This window comes from Trichosurus vulpecula, chromosome 3, assembly GCF_011100635.1.
Source record: "Trichosurus vulpecula isolate mTriVul1 chromosome 3, mTriVul1.pri, whole genome shotgun sequence".
Lineage (NCBI taxonomy): Eukaryota > Metazoa > Chordata > Mammalia > Diprotodontia > Phalangeridae > Trichosurus > Trichosurus vulpecula.
Genome location: NC_050575.1, coordinates 245,881,333 through 245,897,250, shown reverse-complemented (window position 1 = coordinate 245,897,250; position 15,918 = coordinate 245,881,333). Strand labels below are relative to the sequence as shown.

The 15,918-nt window shown below is 37.2% G+C and overlaps 1 pseudogene; it reads right to left on the bottom strand.

Annotated features, from left to right (window-relative positions):
* Positions 1-14,511: 14,511 nt before the first annotated feature.
* LOC118843868 lies at positions 14,512-15,465 on the bottom strand (annotated as a pseudogene).
* Positions 15,466-15,918: the final 453 nt, after the last annotated feature.

Genomic DNA, 15,918 nt, shown 5'->3' with positions numbered 1-15,918 from the left:
TTGAAATACAAAGAAAGAAAAATAAGCCAGTTTCTGCTCTCAGGGAGCCACATAATGGAGGCCAGAAAATACAAACAACTGTATACAAACAGGATAAATTAGAAATAATCAAAGAATAAAGGCACCAGAATTAAGCAGAATGTGAAAAACCTTCCTATTGAAAATAAAAATTTAGCTGGGACTTAAAGGAAGCCAAGAAAGCCAGGAAGTAGAGATAGGGATAGAAATACACAGGGTGAAAAAATTCCTGCTTGTAAGAAGTTTATATTCTAACATGAAAGACAATGTGTACCTACATGAATGTTTTGTGTGTGTTTTATTCTTTGTATATGCATGTATACATGTGAGTACAATGTATGCTTTATATTTTTAATATTATATGATACATTTTATATTTTAATTGGTTGTTATAAATATGGGAATGATAATAGCTAATGTTTATAAAGCACTTACTATGTATCAGTCACTCTGCCTAGCACTTTAGACTTATTAGTTCATTTAAACCTCACAATAATCCTCCAAGATAGTTGCTACTATTATCTCCATTTATAGAAGAGGAAACCAAGGCACATAGAGTTTAAATGACGTGCCTAGGGTCACACAGCTAGAAAGTGTCTAAAACTGGATTTGTACTTGGGTTTTCCTGACTCAAAGCCAGCACTTTCTCCACTGCACCAGCTAGCTAGAGAACAAAATATTTATATATAAACTAATTTGGGAAGGAGGGTACTAAAAATTTAAGAAATAAGGCACAGCCTATTGTAGAAGCAAGCTGCTTATTTAGGCAGAAAGGAGAAGGGAGTATTTTCCATACAGGCACATGAATGAAACAATAATTTTATGTTATTTAATGTATGTAAACAAGTTTTATTCCATAATGCAGAATTTTGTTTTCAACATAAAGAAATCTCTCCCACTATTAATTCAAGAAAACATAGACTGTCTATGTATATCATCAAACAATAATCTAATGTGGTATGGGGAAAGAGTGTTTGATTTTGAAACAAGGAGAAGAATTTAAATTTCACTTTTGACACTATCCCTTTGCCACTGAGCATGTCACTTAACATCCATTGACCTCAGTTTTCACATCTGTAAATTTGGGGGGAAGAGCAATATGATCTGTAAGATCTTTCTAGCTCTAGATCTTTTTAGCTTATGAACTAAGTATATTTTTCTGCCATTTACAATTGTACTACCTTTTTTTGGCCAAACTGCTTTCACATTATTTTAGAAATTATTGTTAAACATTTTCATTTACCAAATAGTTTATATTCTTGAGTTTTTGAATATAACTTCATAAAATTTTGTTGGTTTTGATCATTGCTTTTATTGCCCATTCCAATTTTATATTTTTGTATTAAACAGTACCAATATTTTTATAACTATGACTTCATAATGTTGTTTGGGATATGAATAGAGTATTACTTTCATTCCAATATTGTTATCATTTTCATTATCACAATCATCATTATCATCATCATCATTATTATAACTTTCATTTAGCTTCTAAACCTTTTTTTTCCACTTAATGAGTTTTCATATTATGTCTTTTAATTCAATAGGGTAACTAAAATTTTGATAGGTTAATTAATATGGCAATAAATCCATGATAATTTAAAGTTATGTATTTTTATTCTATTGTTGCAACTTGATCATTAACACTGAATGACCCTCCATTTATTTGTCATTTTTTATTTCTTCAAATGGTCTTTTGCAAGTGTGTGTGTGTGTGTGTGTGTGTGTGTGTGTGTGTGTGTGTGTCTGTTTTGAAAATGCTATGAAAGACTTGGAAATTTTACATATTTTTAGTCAGTTTGAAAGGGATTTCTTTTTCTTTTAGTTTCTCTGCCTGTCTTTAGTACAATGCAAACATTGCTATTACTTTTCTGACTGTTTTGTTATGTTACTTTATTGAAGTTACTATTCTCAATGAGAATCTTTGCTTTTTCTTTGAAGTTTGAGAAGCAAATCATTGGCAAATAGGAATAAACTTTTCTTTTCTATTTTTTTTGGAGGGGGAAGGCAAGGCAATTGGCATTAAGTGACTCCCCCAAAGTCACACAGCTAGTAAGTATGTCAAGTATCTGAGGCTGGATTTGAACTCAGGTCCTTCTGACTCCAGGGCTGGTGCTCTACTCAGTGCGCCATCTATCTAGCTGCCCCAGGAAAAAACTTTTCTGAAACTTATTTTTTAATTCCTTTCTCTGGCTTTATTGTTTTGCCTGAAATTTATAGAACTATATTATATTATATTACTTTACATTTATATGATATAATAGTATATTATTTAAATGATTATAGCATTGTTAAATAGAATATAATTATTCTATTATTCTAATTACATATAATTATTATTAAATAATGACTTATTGAAATCACTTGAAGTCATATGTATCAGAGGTGTTTTTTTTTCATTTTTGCATGCCACCATGATTTATTTAATTTCACTTTCTTTTCTTTTAAAATATTATTTATTTAATATTTTTAGTTTTCTTCATTGATTTCCCCAAGAGCTTTAATTCCAAATTTTCTCCCCATTTCTACCCTCCCCCCACTCCAAGATGGCATATATTCTGATTGCCCCGGTCCCCAGTCAACCCTCCCTTCTGTCACCCCACTCGCCGCATCCCTTTTTCCCTTACTTTCTTCTAGGGCAAGATAGATTTGTATGCCACAATGACTGTATATCTTATTTCCTAGCTGCATGTAAAAATTTTTTTGAACATTTGTTTTTAAAACTTTGAATGCCAAATTCTCTCCCCTCCTCCCTCCCCACCCACCCTTCCTAGGAAGGCAAGCAATTCAGCATAGGCCACATGGGTACCATAATGCAAAACCCTTCCATAATACTCATGTTGGAAAAGCCTAATGATAATTTGCTCCTTCCTATCCTATTCCCCTTTATTCAATTTTCTTCCTTGACCCTGTCCCTTTTCGAAAGTGTTTGCTTTGGATTACCTCCTCCCCCTATCTGCCCTCAATTCTATTGTCCCCCCTTTTATCTCCTTCCTTCTTCTTTCCTGGGGTGTAAGATACCCAATTGAATGTGTATGTTATTCCCTCCTCAAGTCAAATCCAATGAGAGCAAGATTCACTCATTCCCCCTCACCTGCTCCCTCTTCCCTTCCTACAGAATTACTTTTTTTGCCACTATTATGTGAGATAATTTATCACATTCTATCTCTCCCTTTCTTTCTCCAAATATTCCTCTGTCATCCCTTAATTTGATTTTTTTAGATATCATCCCTTCATATTCAACTCACCCCATACCCTCTGTGTGTGTGTATATGTATGTATGTATGTATTTGTGTGTGTATATATATATATGTGTGTGTGTGTGTGTGTGTGTGTGTGTGTGTGTATGTATGTATGTATATTCCCTTCAGCTACCCTAATACTGAGGTCTCATGAATGATACACATCATCTTTCCATGTAGGAATGTAAATAAAACAGTTCAACCTTATTAAATCCCTTATGATTTCTCTTTCTTGTTTACCTTTTCATGCTTGTCTTCATTCTTGTGTTTGAAACTCAAATTTTCTATTCAGCTCTGGTTTTTTCACTGAGAAAGCTTGAAAGTCCTCTATTTTATTGAAAAATCCATATTTTGCCAAGGAGCACGATACTCAGTTTTGCTGGACAGGTGATTCTTGGTTTTGATTCTAGCTCCATTGACCTCCAGAATATTAAATTCCAAGCCCTTCCATCCCTTAATGTAGCAGCTGCTAGCTCTTGTGTTATCTGATTGTATTTCCACAATACTCAAATTGTTTCTTTCTGTCTGCCTGCAGTATTTTCTCCTTGATCTGGGAGCTCTGGAATTTGGCAACAATATTCCTAGGAGTTTCTTTTTGGGATCTTTTTCAGGAGGTGATTTGTGCATTTTTTCAATTTCTATTTTACCCTCTGGTCCTAGTATTCCTTGATAATTCCTTGAGAGATGATATCTGGGCTCTTTTTTGATCGTGGCTTTCAGGTAGTCTAATAATTTTTAAATTCTCTCTCCTGAATCTATTTTCCAGGTCAGTGGTTTTTCCAATGAGAAATTTCACATTGTCTTCCATTTTTTTCATTTCTGTGGTTCTGTTTTATAATATCTTGATTTCTCATAAAGTCATTAGCTTCCACTTCTTCCAAACTAATTTTTAAGGCAGTATTTTCTTCAGTGGTCTTTTGGACCTCCTTTTCCATTTGGCTAATTCTGCCTTTCAAGGCATTCTTCTCCTCATTGGCTTTTTGGAGCTCTTTTGCCATTTGAGTTAGTGTATTTTTTAAGGTGTTATTTTCTTCAGTATTTTTGGTTCTTCTTTAGAAAGTTATTGACTTGTTTTTCATGATTTTCTCACATCACTCTCATTTCCCTTCCCAATTTTTCCTCTACTCCTCTAACTTGCTTTTCCAAATCCTTTTTGAGCTCTTCCATGGTCTGAGACCAGTTCATGTTTTTCTTGAAGGCTTTTGATTGTTGGCTTCTTCTGGCTGTATGTTTTGGTCTTCTTTGTCATGAAAGAAAGATTCCAAAGTCTGAGTTTGAGTCTGAGTTCATTTTTGCTGCCTATTCATGTTCTCAGCCAACTACTTGACCCTCAAGCTTTTTGTCAGGATATGACTGCTTGTATAGTAGAGAGTACTTTGTCCCACGCTTGAGAGGCTGTGCTATTGTTTTAAGAGCTATTTGTATACAGGAAGCTCTGCCACACCAGCACTCCTCCTCCCCTAAGAACACCAACCCTGACGGCTACTCAGATCTAAGCAGGCTCTGCACTCCTGCTCTGATCCACCACTTAATTCCTCCCAACAGATGTACCTGGGGCCAGAAGCAACTGCAGCTGTAGCTCTGGAAGCAGTCTCAGAGCTGCACCACCTCCTTTGCCCCCCGGGGTGGTTGCTGATGGTGAACTCCTTTCACTCTGTCCCCACAGTTTTTTTCCCACTAACGTTCTTTGTTGTCTTTGGTGTTTGTGGGTTGAAAAGTCTGGTAACTGCCAAGGCTAACTGATTATAGTGCTGGGGCCTATTCCGCGCACTTCCCAGTCTGGTTTGTCCAGGTGCAGTCCATGCTGGGCTCTGCTTGGCTCTGCTCCCAGCATGGTGTGATAGACCTTACCCAGCGACCATCCAGGCTGTCCTGGGCTGGAGCCCTGCTTCCCTCTGCTATTTTGTGGGTTCTCCAGTTCTAGAATTTGTTCAGAGCCATTTTTATAGGTGTTTGTAGGGTCCTGGTAGAGAGCTTTAGGCAAGTCCCTGCTTCCCAGCCACCATCTAGGCTCTGCCCCCTAATTTCACTTTCTGAAACTGGTTTGTCTTTTATCCGTATTTCTTGTTTTATTATTAATTAGGCATTTCATAATTTTGTCTGTAACCATATTTTTCCTTTAAATTCCTGCTTTTATCACAAATAAGTGTGTATATGTTTATCATTTTTAAAATTTCCTTTTTGTTCTGAATTCACCTTGCTCAAGTTCCATGTTTGTAATTTGATTTACATATTTTTTTAACTAGGTTAGCTAAGGGGTTAAAAATTGTCAGTTTTCTTGAAGAATTAGCTTTTGACTTTACCTAATTCTCTATGGGTATTTTTGAATTTAATATATTTCTACTCTAATCTTCAAATATATTTGGTGCTAATTTCATATTCTTTTATTTTTTAGTTTCTTTTTTTAATATGTACTGAAATTATTTTTTCCTGTTTTGTTAATATATTTCAGATATTTTTTTCTCTTTGAAGATTGCTTTATCTCCATCTAATAAATCATGATTTGTTTTTTCATTATTATAGTTCTAGATCATGAGGTATTATTTCTCTGACTTCCTCTTTAGTACACTCATTTTTTGGGTGGCATTTTAAATTTTCAATTGTGACTGACTCCCAGGATCTTTTCTTACCCCAGAAGAAGGGAGTTGACCATAACCCAGGATAATCGACAGGCATAGATCCAGAGGTATAAGGCCTTCAAACTGCTGAGTGGTTAGGATAAGAGCAGCAGGCTTAATCAGGTCTCCTGATTTTGGCTGCAAAATGAATCAGGAGGTCTCAAAAAATAACCATTAACTGGTGCTTAAGCAGGGACCTATTATTGTCCAATTCATGAGATCCAAAGTGAACTGCGTTTAAGGGTTGGTCTTTGAGAAAGGAATCTAGCCAGTAAACCCCAAGAAAACTAGATTGCTTTTGCCTATCAAAATTAAACTTCCCTTAAGGTAAGACAAGAGGAGAGGAGAGGAGGGGAAGAGCTGAGTTGCTGAACTGGAAGATTCCAACTGGGTTCCCATTCAGGCAGCTCGAACGACTCAGGTTGTGGTTTTTCCTTTGTTCTGAAAGAGGACCATGACGTTGGGGTGATGATGACTGACTTACAATTGACTTTCAGAGGAAGAAATTAAAGCTATCTACAGGCATATGGAAAAATGCTCTGGATCACTGCTGATTAGAGAAATGCAAATCAAAACAACTCTTAGATACCACATCTCTCCTGTCAGATTGGCTAAAATAACAAATCAGGAGAATGATAAATGCTGGAAAGGATGTGGGGAAATTGGAACATTGTTGCATTGCTGGTGGAGTTGTGAGCTGATCCAGCCATTTTGGAGGGCGGTGTGGAACTATGCCCAAAGGGCTATAGAAATGTTCATACCCTTTGACCCAGTAATACCACTTCTAGGGTTGTATCCCAAAGAAATCACGCAAGCGGGAAAAGGACCCATATGTACAAGAATATTTATAGCAGCTCTCTTTGTGGTAGCCAAGAATTGGAAATCAAAGGGATGCCCATCAATTGGGGAATGGCTGAACAAGCTGTGGTATATGAAGGTGATGGAATACTATTGTACCATAAGAAATGGGGATGATGCAGACTTCATAACAACCTGGAAAAACCTACACGACATAATGCTGAGTGAGCGGAGCAGAGCCAGGAGAACGTTGTGCACAGCCACAGATATATGGATTCCGTGAGGACCAACCCTGGCATACTGCGCTTTTCTCAGCAACCTAAGGGACAAGGACAACTCCAGGGGACTCACGATGGAGAATAGTATCTTCATCGAGACAAAGAACTGTGAAGTTTGAATACAGACTGAGGCACACTACATGCTCGCCTTTTCTGCTTCTCTTTTGTTTTTGTTTTTGGGTTTTTTTTGTTTTTTTTTTTTTTGGTTCTGTTTCTTCTTTCTCATGATTCATTCCATTGGTCAAAATTCTTCTCCACGACTTGACTAGTGCATAAATTAATTCAATGCGAAGTTATGCATGACAGTTATATGAGACTTCATGCCGTCTTGGGGAGGTAGGGGGGAGGGAGGGGAGAAAAACTGGAACTCAAGACTATGTAGAACCATGTGTGGTAAACTAAAAATAAATAAAGAAATTTATTAAAAAAAAATTGCCATCCCTTTATTCACCTCTTAAAGAGGCCTATTCACTGAATGAGTGTTGCCTCACTCAAAATGAGAACTTGAGAAGACTTTAGCTTAAAAGGGCCAAGGTCTGCCAATGCATCCTGGGCCATCTTTTGTCATCCTGATTGATATCTGGCCACTGGATCCAGATGGTTCCAGAAGAGCAAGTAAGTCTGGTGATTTTCCACAGACCCCACCCCCTATCCCCACTCAAATCAAAGTCAATTGCAAGTCATGTCATCATCTCCCTACTGTCACAGTCCTCTTCAAGAACAAAGGACAAACCACACAATGACAGAACTCAATGAATAGCACCATACTTTAGTATCTCATTCATGATCTAATATTTGTAAGAATGAGGTCCAAGAGAAGACCCTGTCAAAATGAATAAACAAACAGAAAAAGACTTGGAAGGAGGATGCTAAGAGTAATATAAATGCACTGAAATATAATTAGGATAACGAAGGAACTTAAAATGTATAATCATGAATCTGTTTCATAAAGTATATACAGAGAATTTTAAAAAGACAAGTAAGCATGCAAATCCCAAATCAGAAAATATAATTAATAATAGAACTGGAAAACTTGAAAATACAGTATTCTGAAAAGCAGAATGATTTAAGAATTATATAAATTCCCCAATAAAGATGGAACAACACGACACAAATTTGAATCATAGTATATATTACAAAGAGTGAAGAAATTTACCTAATTCAATTAGAACTGCAAACTGGCCTGATTTAAAGCCCATGTAACAATTGTTTGGTGTAATTAAGGCTATATTCAGCAAAATGGACTATTCTTCAAATGTACAATGAACCAAAGTGATGTGATTTAAGGATAAGGAATTAAAGCATACTTTCTTATGAGTTCAATTGCCAGTAATTTAAAATAATTAAATGCAGCAAAGCAAGGGTATAATGTATATTATCCCCTCAGAAGAAAAACCTTAAAAGAGCCCTGAGTTCCCCTGACTTGCAAATATTCTTTACTGGCACACCTTAATTGTCCTTCTAAGAAGAAAACAGGCTCCTAATATTTCCATCATGCCCTACCCCCATTCTACTCCCTTCTCTCCACTGCTCTTGTATTACAATTCTTTGTTAGCTCAATAGTTTTTTAATTTGAATTTTATTAATCTCTACTTTGGTTTTCAGAATTTCTGTTTTGGCATTTAATTGGGCCTTATTATTTTTTTCTTTTTCTAGCTTTTTTAGTTGCATGCTCATTTTCTTTATTTTATTCATGTAAGCATTGAGAGATATAAAACTTCCCCTAAGAACTACTTTCACTGAATCCCATAAATTTTGGTATGTTATCTTATTATTGTCATTCTCTTGGATGAAGTTATTGATTGTTTCCATGGTTTATTTTTTGACCCACTCATTCTTTAGGATTGGTTTATTTAGTTTCCAACTAATTTTTAGTCTATCTTTCTATGTACTTTTATTGCATATATTTTTTATTGCATCATTATCTGAAAAGGATGCCCTTAATATTTCTGCCCTTCTGCATTGGATTGTGAGGTTTTTATGCCCTAATAAATAGTAAATTTTTGTGTAGGTGCCATGAAACACCAAGAAAAAGTTATATTCTTTACCATCCCCATTCAATTTTCTCCAGAGGTCTACCATATCTAACTTTCTAAAATTCTATTCACCTCCTTAACTTCTTTCTTATTTTGTGGTTAGATTTATCTAGTTCTGAGAGGGTGAGATTGAGGTCCTCCACTAGTATAGTTTTGTTGTCTACTTCTTCCTGTAACTCCATTAATGTCTCTATGAATTTGGATGCTATACTACTTGGTGCATATATGTTTAGAAATGATATTACTTCATTGTCTATGGTAACTTTTAGCAGGATGAAGTTTCCTTCCTCATCTCTTTTAATTAGATCTATTTTGCTTTCTCTGAGATCAGGATTGCTACACCTGCTTTTTTTTTTTTACTTCAGCTGAAGCATAATATATTCTACTTTGGACTTTTACCTTTACTCTATGTGTATCCCTCTGTTTCACATGTGTATCTTGTAAATAACATATTGTAGGATTATGGTTTTTAATCCACTCTGCTATCTGCTTCCATTTTATGGGAAAGTTCATCCCATTCACATGCACATTTATGATTACTCTTTTTCTCCATCCTGCTCCCTCCCCCCACCATTTATGCTTTTCTCTCTTTTTTCTCCATTTCCCTCTTCACTAGTATTTTGCTTTTTACTACTGCCTCCCTTAATCTACCCTCCCTTCTATCACCTCTCCCTTTTCTCTCCCTTTTCCTTTAATACTTCTTCCCTCCTTTCTATCCACTCCTCCTGGGTATATTAACTGAAATTGTGTTTTGATCTTTACTGTCCCCATAGTAAGAATTAATGGTCATTGTTCATTTCTCCTTTTGCTCATGATGTTTGCCTATTTGATGACTTTTAAAGTTGAGCTCTCCTGCTGAGGCACAGAGGGAACTGACCCAATTTTTTTTTTGTGCTGACTGCCAGTTACTGACTTTGTGTGCTAGGGCCTCAGGTGTTAGCAGCTGGAGGCTATAGAGGTCTAGCATCTTACCTGGTACTGGCTGGGGTCAAAAATACTGAAATTTTCAGGATGGAGTGGGATCTGGTCCCGTGAGGATGGCTGCTCTGAAGTACCACAAGGTTTGGCTGCTAGTGGTCAGCTGCCCATGTGGAGTAGTGCTAAAGCACCAGAAGGTGTGGCTATTAGAGGATGCCTGCCTACCCGAAGTTGTACTGAGGCCCAGGGAGATTTGGGGGCTGGAGTCTACTGGTTCTCCTGCCTGTGCCAAGGCATTTGGGGGGGCGGGGTGGGGTTGGTGGGTCCTGATGTTAGTGCTTCTCTGCTCCACTGCTCTGGGGCTCAGGATCTCCCTCTGGCTTGCCATGATAGGTCTTGCCACTGGCTTGCTAGGATGCCTCATGTCCTGTTGTATTATGAAGGCAGAATTTATGATTTCAAATAGAATTATATATATGTCTGAAAGGTTCGGAACCACAGGATGTAAGTAATTCTCTAAGTAGAAGGCAGAAGAATTAAAGCATTTATTCAAGCTCCAAAGTAACCAACCCATGAACCAGCATCCCCATTTTGATATTTTGATTAAGAGCTTACAGGCCCAATAAGTCTGCCTCACAAGAATAACCAAGAGGCCACAGAGAAGCATGATGGTATAAAGCAAAATCATATATATGCTTCCCCTCTACAGTAAGAAGATTGCCTACTGGCCTCAAGTCCTTTCTCAGCACTCCTCGGTCCACACGTGGGTTGGCTCTGCTATGGCACTGCTACCGGCAGTTCCTGCTTTGAGGCTTTATCTTCAGCTTTGGCTGTAGCTGTCTCTGGCTCCAACAGAAGAAAAAGGATCTTCAAGCTGTCTTCTCTCCTCTTATAGAGCTTTTTGACATCATCAAGCATCGTCTGAATGACCAGAACCTAGGCTCTGGTGAATGGTTCTTGAGTTGGCCCCTCCCCTTAGGACCCTGGGAGGTTCACATCCACATAGATTAGGTTAACACCTAATAGGGCATGGCTCTGGAGTTAACATCTCTCCTTAGCCAGCCCCATCTTGGGCCCCACCTTAGTTGCCAATCCACACCCACTAAGGTTTAACACCTAATAGGGGTTTGGGCCTGGGGCTTGGCACTTAGTAAGACTCAATCAAAGACCCTGAATTAATCAAAAGAAACAAAGGCCAAACTCTTCAAGGGCACTTGTTGAACTAAATGCTAAGGAGTCCATTTTGATTACCATCACACTTGTACTGCTCCCCTTCCACCTAAGCAAGAGGCCTTTCCTGTTAATCTCCTAATCTTCCCAGGTTAAAAGACTGCTGAACTCCATCTCTCTGTTGGCTCACCTTTTCCTGAGGCAATATTTTCTGGAATTTTAGTGGTCAATAAGGGAGAGTGAGGATGACTCACTTCTTACTCTGCCAACTTGGCTCTCTTGCATTACAATTCTATGTGCTCTAAATCATTATTCATCCTCACCCTTCTAAGATTGTGTGGCAGTACATATGTATCTCTCTCTTCTGTAGCTTGCTAACCTTTACTCCAACTTCATCTATCTTCTTTAGTATTGTATTTAGCAATTAAAACGTTGTTCATTACTTTGGAAAGAGTAGCTTCAGTCACATTGTGAAGTTTGGAAACTAGATTACAAGAGATCAAGTAATGAATGAGTGGTGAAATCATAGGGGAAACTAACATGAACTTTTGTGTGCTAGTTTAGCAATAAATGGTAGGAGAGATAAAGGATGATAATTTGATGGGATCCTGGTGCTAAGGGCTGGTTTGTAAGGGTGGGCACACCTCTGATAGGGGCAGCTAGGTGGTGCAATGGATAAAGAGCTGGTCCTGGAGTCAGGAGAGCCTGAGTTCAAATCTGACCTCAGACATTTACTAGCTGTGTGATCCTGGACAAGTCACTTAACCCTGTTTGCCTCACTTTCTCATCTATGAAATGAGCTAGAGAAGGAAATGGCAAACCATTCTAGTATCTTTGCCATGAAAACCCCAAATGGGGTTAGGAGTTTCAGACACAATTGAAATAACTCAATAACAACTTTACTGATATAAACTTCAAGAACTGAGATTCCATCCATAAGGCAATAAAGCACTTGAGGAGGATTTTGCAAGATAAAATTATTTATGCTAACAAGAAACCTTAGATATGTGTTATATTTCAGTTAATTTTGGTTCATATTCTTAAATGTAATGTGGTAGGCAGCTTTAATAACTGTCAAATATTATGAAAAACCTGAGAATAACAAAATCAAACAAGTTGTATATCATAGTAGAAGTGATGGTATAAACCATTAATTAGCCTTACTCATGAGCAGATGAAGTGATTAATTAGGTCACCTAATGCCTCCATGGAATTAATAGTGTATTTTAAATAGTTTCTTGATTTAGAGCTAATGTCTTATTAATGAGTAACATCAACCTGGGAACACCATTAAGCTCAGCTTGAGTAATGAGTCACATGACAGAGAATATATCATGCCATGTGTAAGAATGAATCTGTTTCATTAAGTATATATATATATATATATATATATATATATATATATATATATATATATTTATATATATGTGTGTGTATGTATATATATATGTATATATATGTCGCTGTGTGTGTGAGACACACACCTGCAGACACACACACACATACACACACACACACACACACACACACACACACACACACCTTGATTCAGCTGTAAAAGATTTTCAGAGAAGAAAACAGGAGATATATTCACTTAACCAAATAAAATAGGATGAGAAAATATGGTGAGGAATGATTCAGTGTTCTCTAACATTTGGAAATTCATATCATAATGCAAATCTCAGATTCACGTAGATTTTAGTCAGTTGTATGAATGAAGAAATATTATGTTATAGAATATTGTTTGCAAAAGCCTATCTGTTTTCTTTTCATAATGATTAAGGAATATTCTCATAATTATTTTGTAAAGATGGAAAAGTAGGCATATAAGTCCAGTAGTTATGGATATTTTTTTCAAGCTTGCTTTATTGTAGTAATAACATTTATGTCTTTTTTTAGGTTTTTGGCATGGGCTATTCTTTTAGATAGCTCAAGAATTGATTCATTTTGCACAAAAATTTTCTCACTTCCAGTAGAGACTTCCTGCTTTCTACATTTGATTTTCCCAATTGCTTTTTCCATCATTCTGTTCTTTAGTAGCATTTCTACTCCCTGATATAGCTCAGCAGAAACTGAAGAGACAGAATCTAAATGTGATGCCTCCCCTATAAGTGATGATAAATAATTTCATATTGAACTTTAATTATCATTTTTATCTGTTGTCTTTCTTTCAGGTTCTCCTTTCAATGTTCTAAGCATGACTTAGTTTGGTTGCTTCTCCAGCCAAGATTTCTGTAAAGTTAGTTTCTCCTTTTTATGAGGTAATACTACTTATATTCTTGCACTGTCTTTTGCTATGAGCTCTTGAAAATGAATTTATATTTTAAGTTGGTGTTTTCCTGGGTTTTCACATCTATGTACTTGGCAAAGAGGTCAAATATTTAGTTGATCTCTAGAAAGTGGTAGTCTTCTTATTGTGAGGATTAATTTAGATCAAATAAACTTCCTTAAGAAATACCAATAGTCTATGCTAATATCTGTCCTTTTATCACTATCACTTATATTAATCAATAACTTATTTTACTAGGTTGGGGTGAATCTTCTTTAATTATACCAATATAGCATCATTTCACTTCTTCTAATCTGGAGCTGATTTTGATTTTCACAAATTTATGGTATGAATCAAAATGACTCCCACATTTACAACTGATCATTCCCTGTTTATAATTTCAATTTCATGATGGTATGTAGTGTTCACCCTCTCTAGTACACCCTATATGCTGAAGAGAAACTATAAAATTCCATGTTAATTGAACTTGGAGGGTCTTACTGAGCTATTTATAAAATTTCTCTACCTTCTTATCCCCTGCAACAGATGTTGGTTTATAAGATGAAATCATCTTCCTTGTGGTATTTTTACAAAGATTCATTAAGTGTTCTGAAACAGAAAGTGACAAAATATCCCATGAAATTATATTTCCTCTTGCCTTGGGATGCATGATAAGCACAACTTCAATATTTTATTACTGAGAAGGAACCCCTCTACAACAACCTGAGGAGGTGGTTAACTAGCCTACCATTTTCTTAAAGAATGTATTGCTTTATTGAAAAGCAGTATAGCATATTTGAATGAGATTAGACTGGGGATAAGAAGACCTGAGGAAAAATCTAGATTTATTGATTTAATAGGGCTCTAGCCATAGATAAGTTGTTCATATCAAGAGAGAGAGACAGAGAGACAGAGAGAGACAGAGACATACAGAGACAGAGATAAAGTGACAGAAACAGAGAGAGAGAGAGAGAGAGAGAGAGAGAGAGAGACGTTGACAGAGATACACAGAAAGAGTAATTACAATCATCCTTTTAGGGAATTTCTTTTGATGCCCTTTTAAATAATTAGAACTATTTTAAGAGTTAATAATACCTGATTTTTTTTTCAAAAGGCAGAAATTAAAGTGTTTATTTCAAAATCTTTGAGTTATGGTTGACCACTTTACCGAATGCCAATGGTCACTTGCCACACTCGTACCAAGTTGTCTGTGTATCCAGCAAAGAGAGTCTGGCCATCAGCAGACCAGGCTAAGGAGGTGCACTGGGGAGGCTCGGCTTTGCTGCTGGTGCTGATCGCTTCTTGCTTAAGCTCATCCACAGTGATTTTGCCCTCTAGGTCCCAGATCTTGATGCTGGGCCCAGTGGCAGCACAGAGCCAGTAGCGATTGGGGCTGAAGCAGAGGGCAGTGATTATGTCACCACCATCCAGAGTATAGAGGTGCTTACCCTCATTGAGGTCCCACATCATGGCCTGACCATCCTTGCCTCCAGAGGCACAGAGAGAGCCATCAGGAGAAACTGTAACTGTGTTTAGGTAGCCTGTGTGGCCAATGTGGTTTGTCTTCAGCTTGCAGTTGGCCAAGTTCCAGACCTTGACCAGCTTGTCCCAGCCACAGGAGACAATGATGGGGTTGCTGCTATTGGGTGAAAAATGGACACAAGACACCCACTCTGAGTGGCTCTCATCCTGCACAGTGTATTTACAGACACCCAGGGTGTTCCACAGCTTGATAGTCTTATCCTGGGAATCAGAGACAATCTGGCAGTTGTCGGAAGAGAAGGCTACACTCAGCACATCCTTGGTGTGACCTACAAAGCGCCTGGTGGTAGTGGCAGTTGTGAGATCCCACAGCCTTAGTGTGCCATCCCAGGAGCCTGAGAGCGCAAACTAGCCATCTGAGGAAATGACCACATCACTAACAAAATGCGAGTGACCCCTGAGGGCATGCTGGGGGATCCCATAGTTTGTCTCATCTCTGGTAAGTTTCCACATGATAATGGTCTTATCTTGGGAGGCTGACAGGATCATGTTGGGGAACTGGGGAGTCATGGTGATCTGGGTCACCAAGCCATTGTGGCCTTTCAGGGTACCCCGAAGGGTCATCTGTTCAGTCATGATGACGAGACCCCGGTGGATCCAATAATACCTGATTTTTGCATAGTAATGTAAATAATGGATAAGAAAGCAGCATAGGAAAATAATCATGTAGAACTGTTACCTGAAATGGCCAGATAGTAAAAAGACAAAATGTCTGGAGACCTGAGATCTGTTCTTACCTCTACCACTAATTTAATGTGCAATTCATATTTTTCAGGGTGGGGGAGGGATTTGAGTTTTGTCTACTCTAAAAAGCAAAAGGTTAAAATAAAGTGTTTCTAAGGTCAAGTATTTCTCAGAAATTTTAGATTTGGGAATGTAGTGCTTTAGTTAACTAAATATTCTGTTTAATAAATACACAAATTCCCACTTTCATAATTTAAATACAATTAAATATAAACTCAAACTTTACTTAACATTTCTCTTTGATTACTTTGAAAAAGCTTTAGAATCTTATGATTCCTCAGTGTT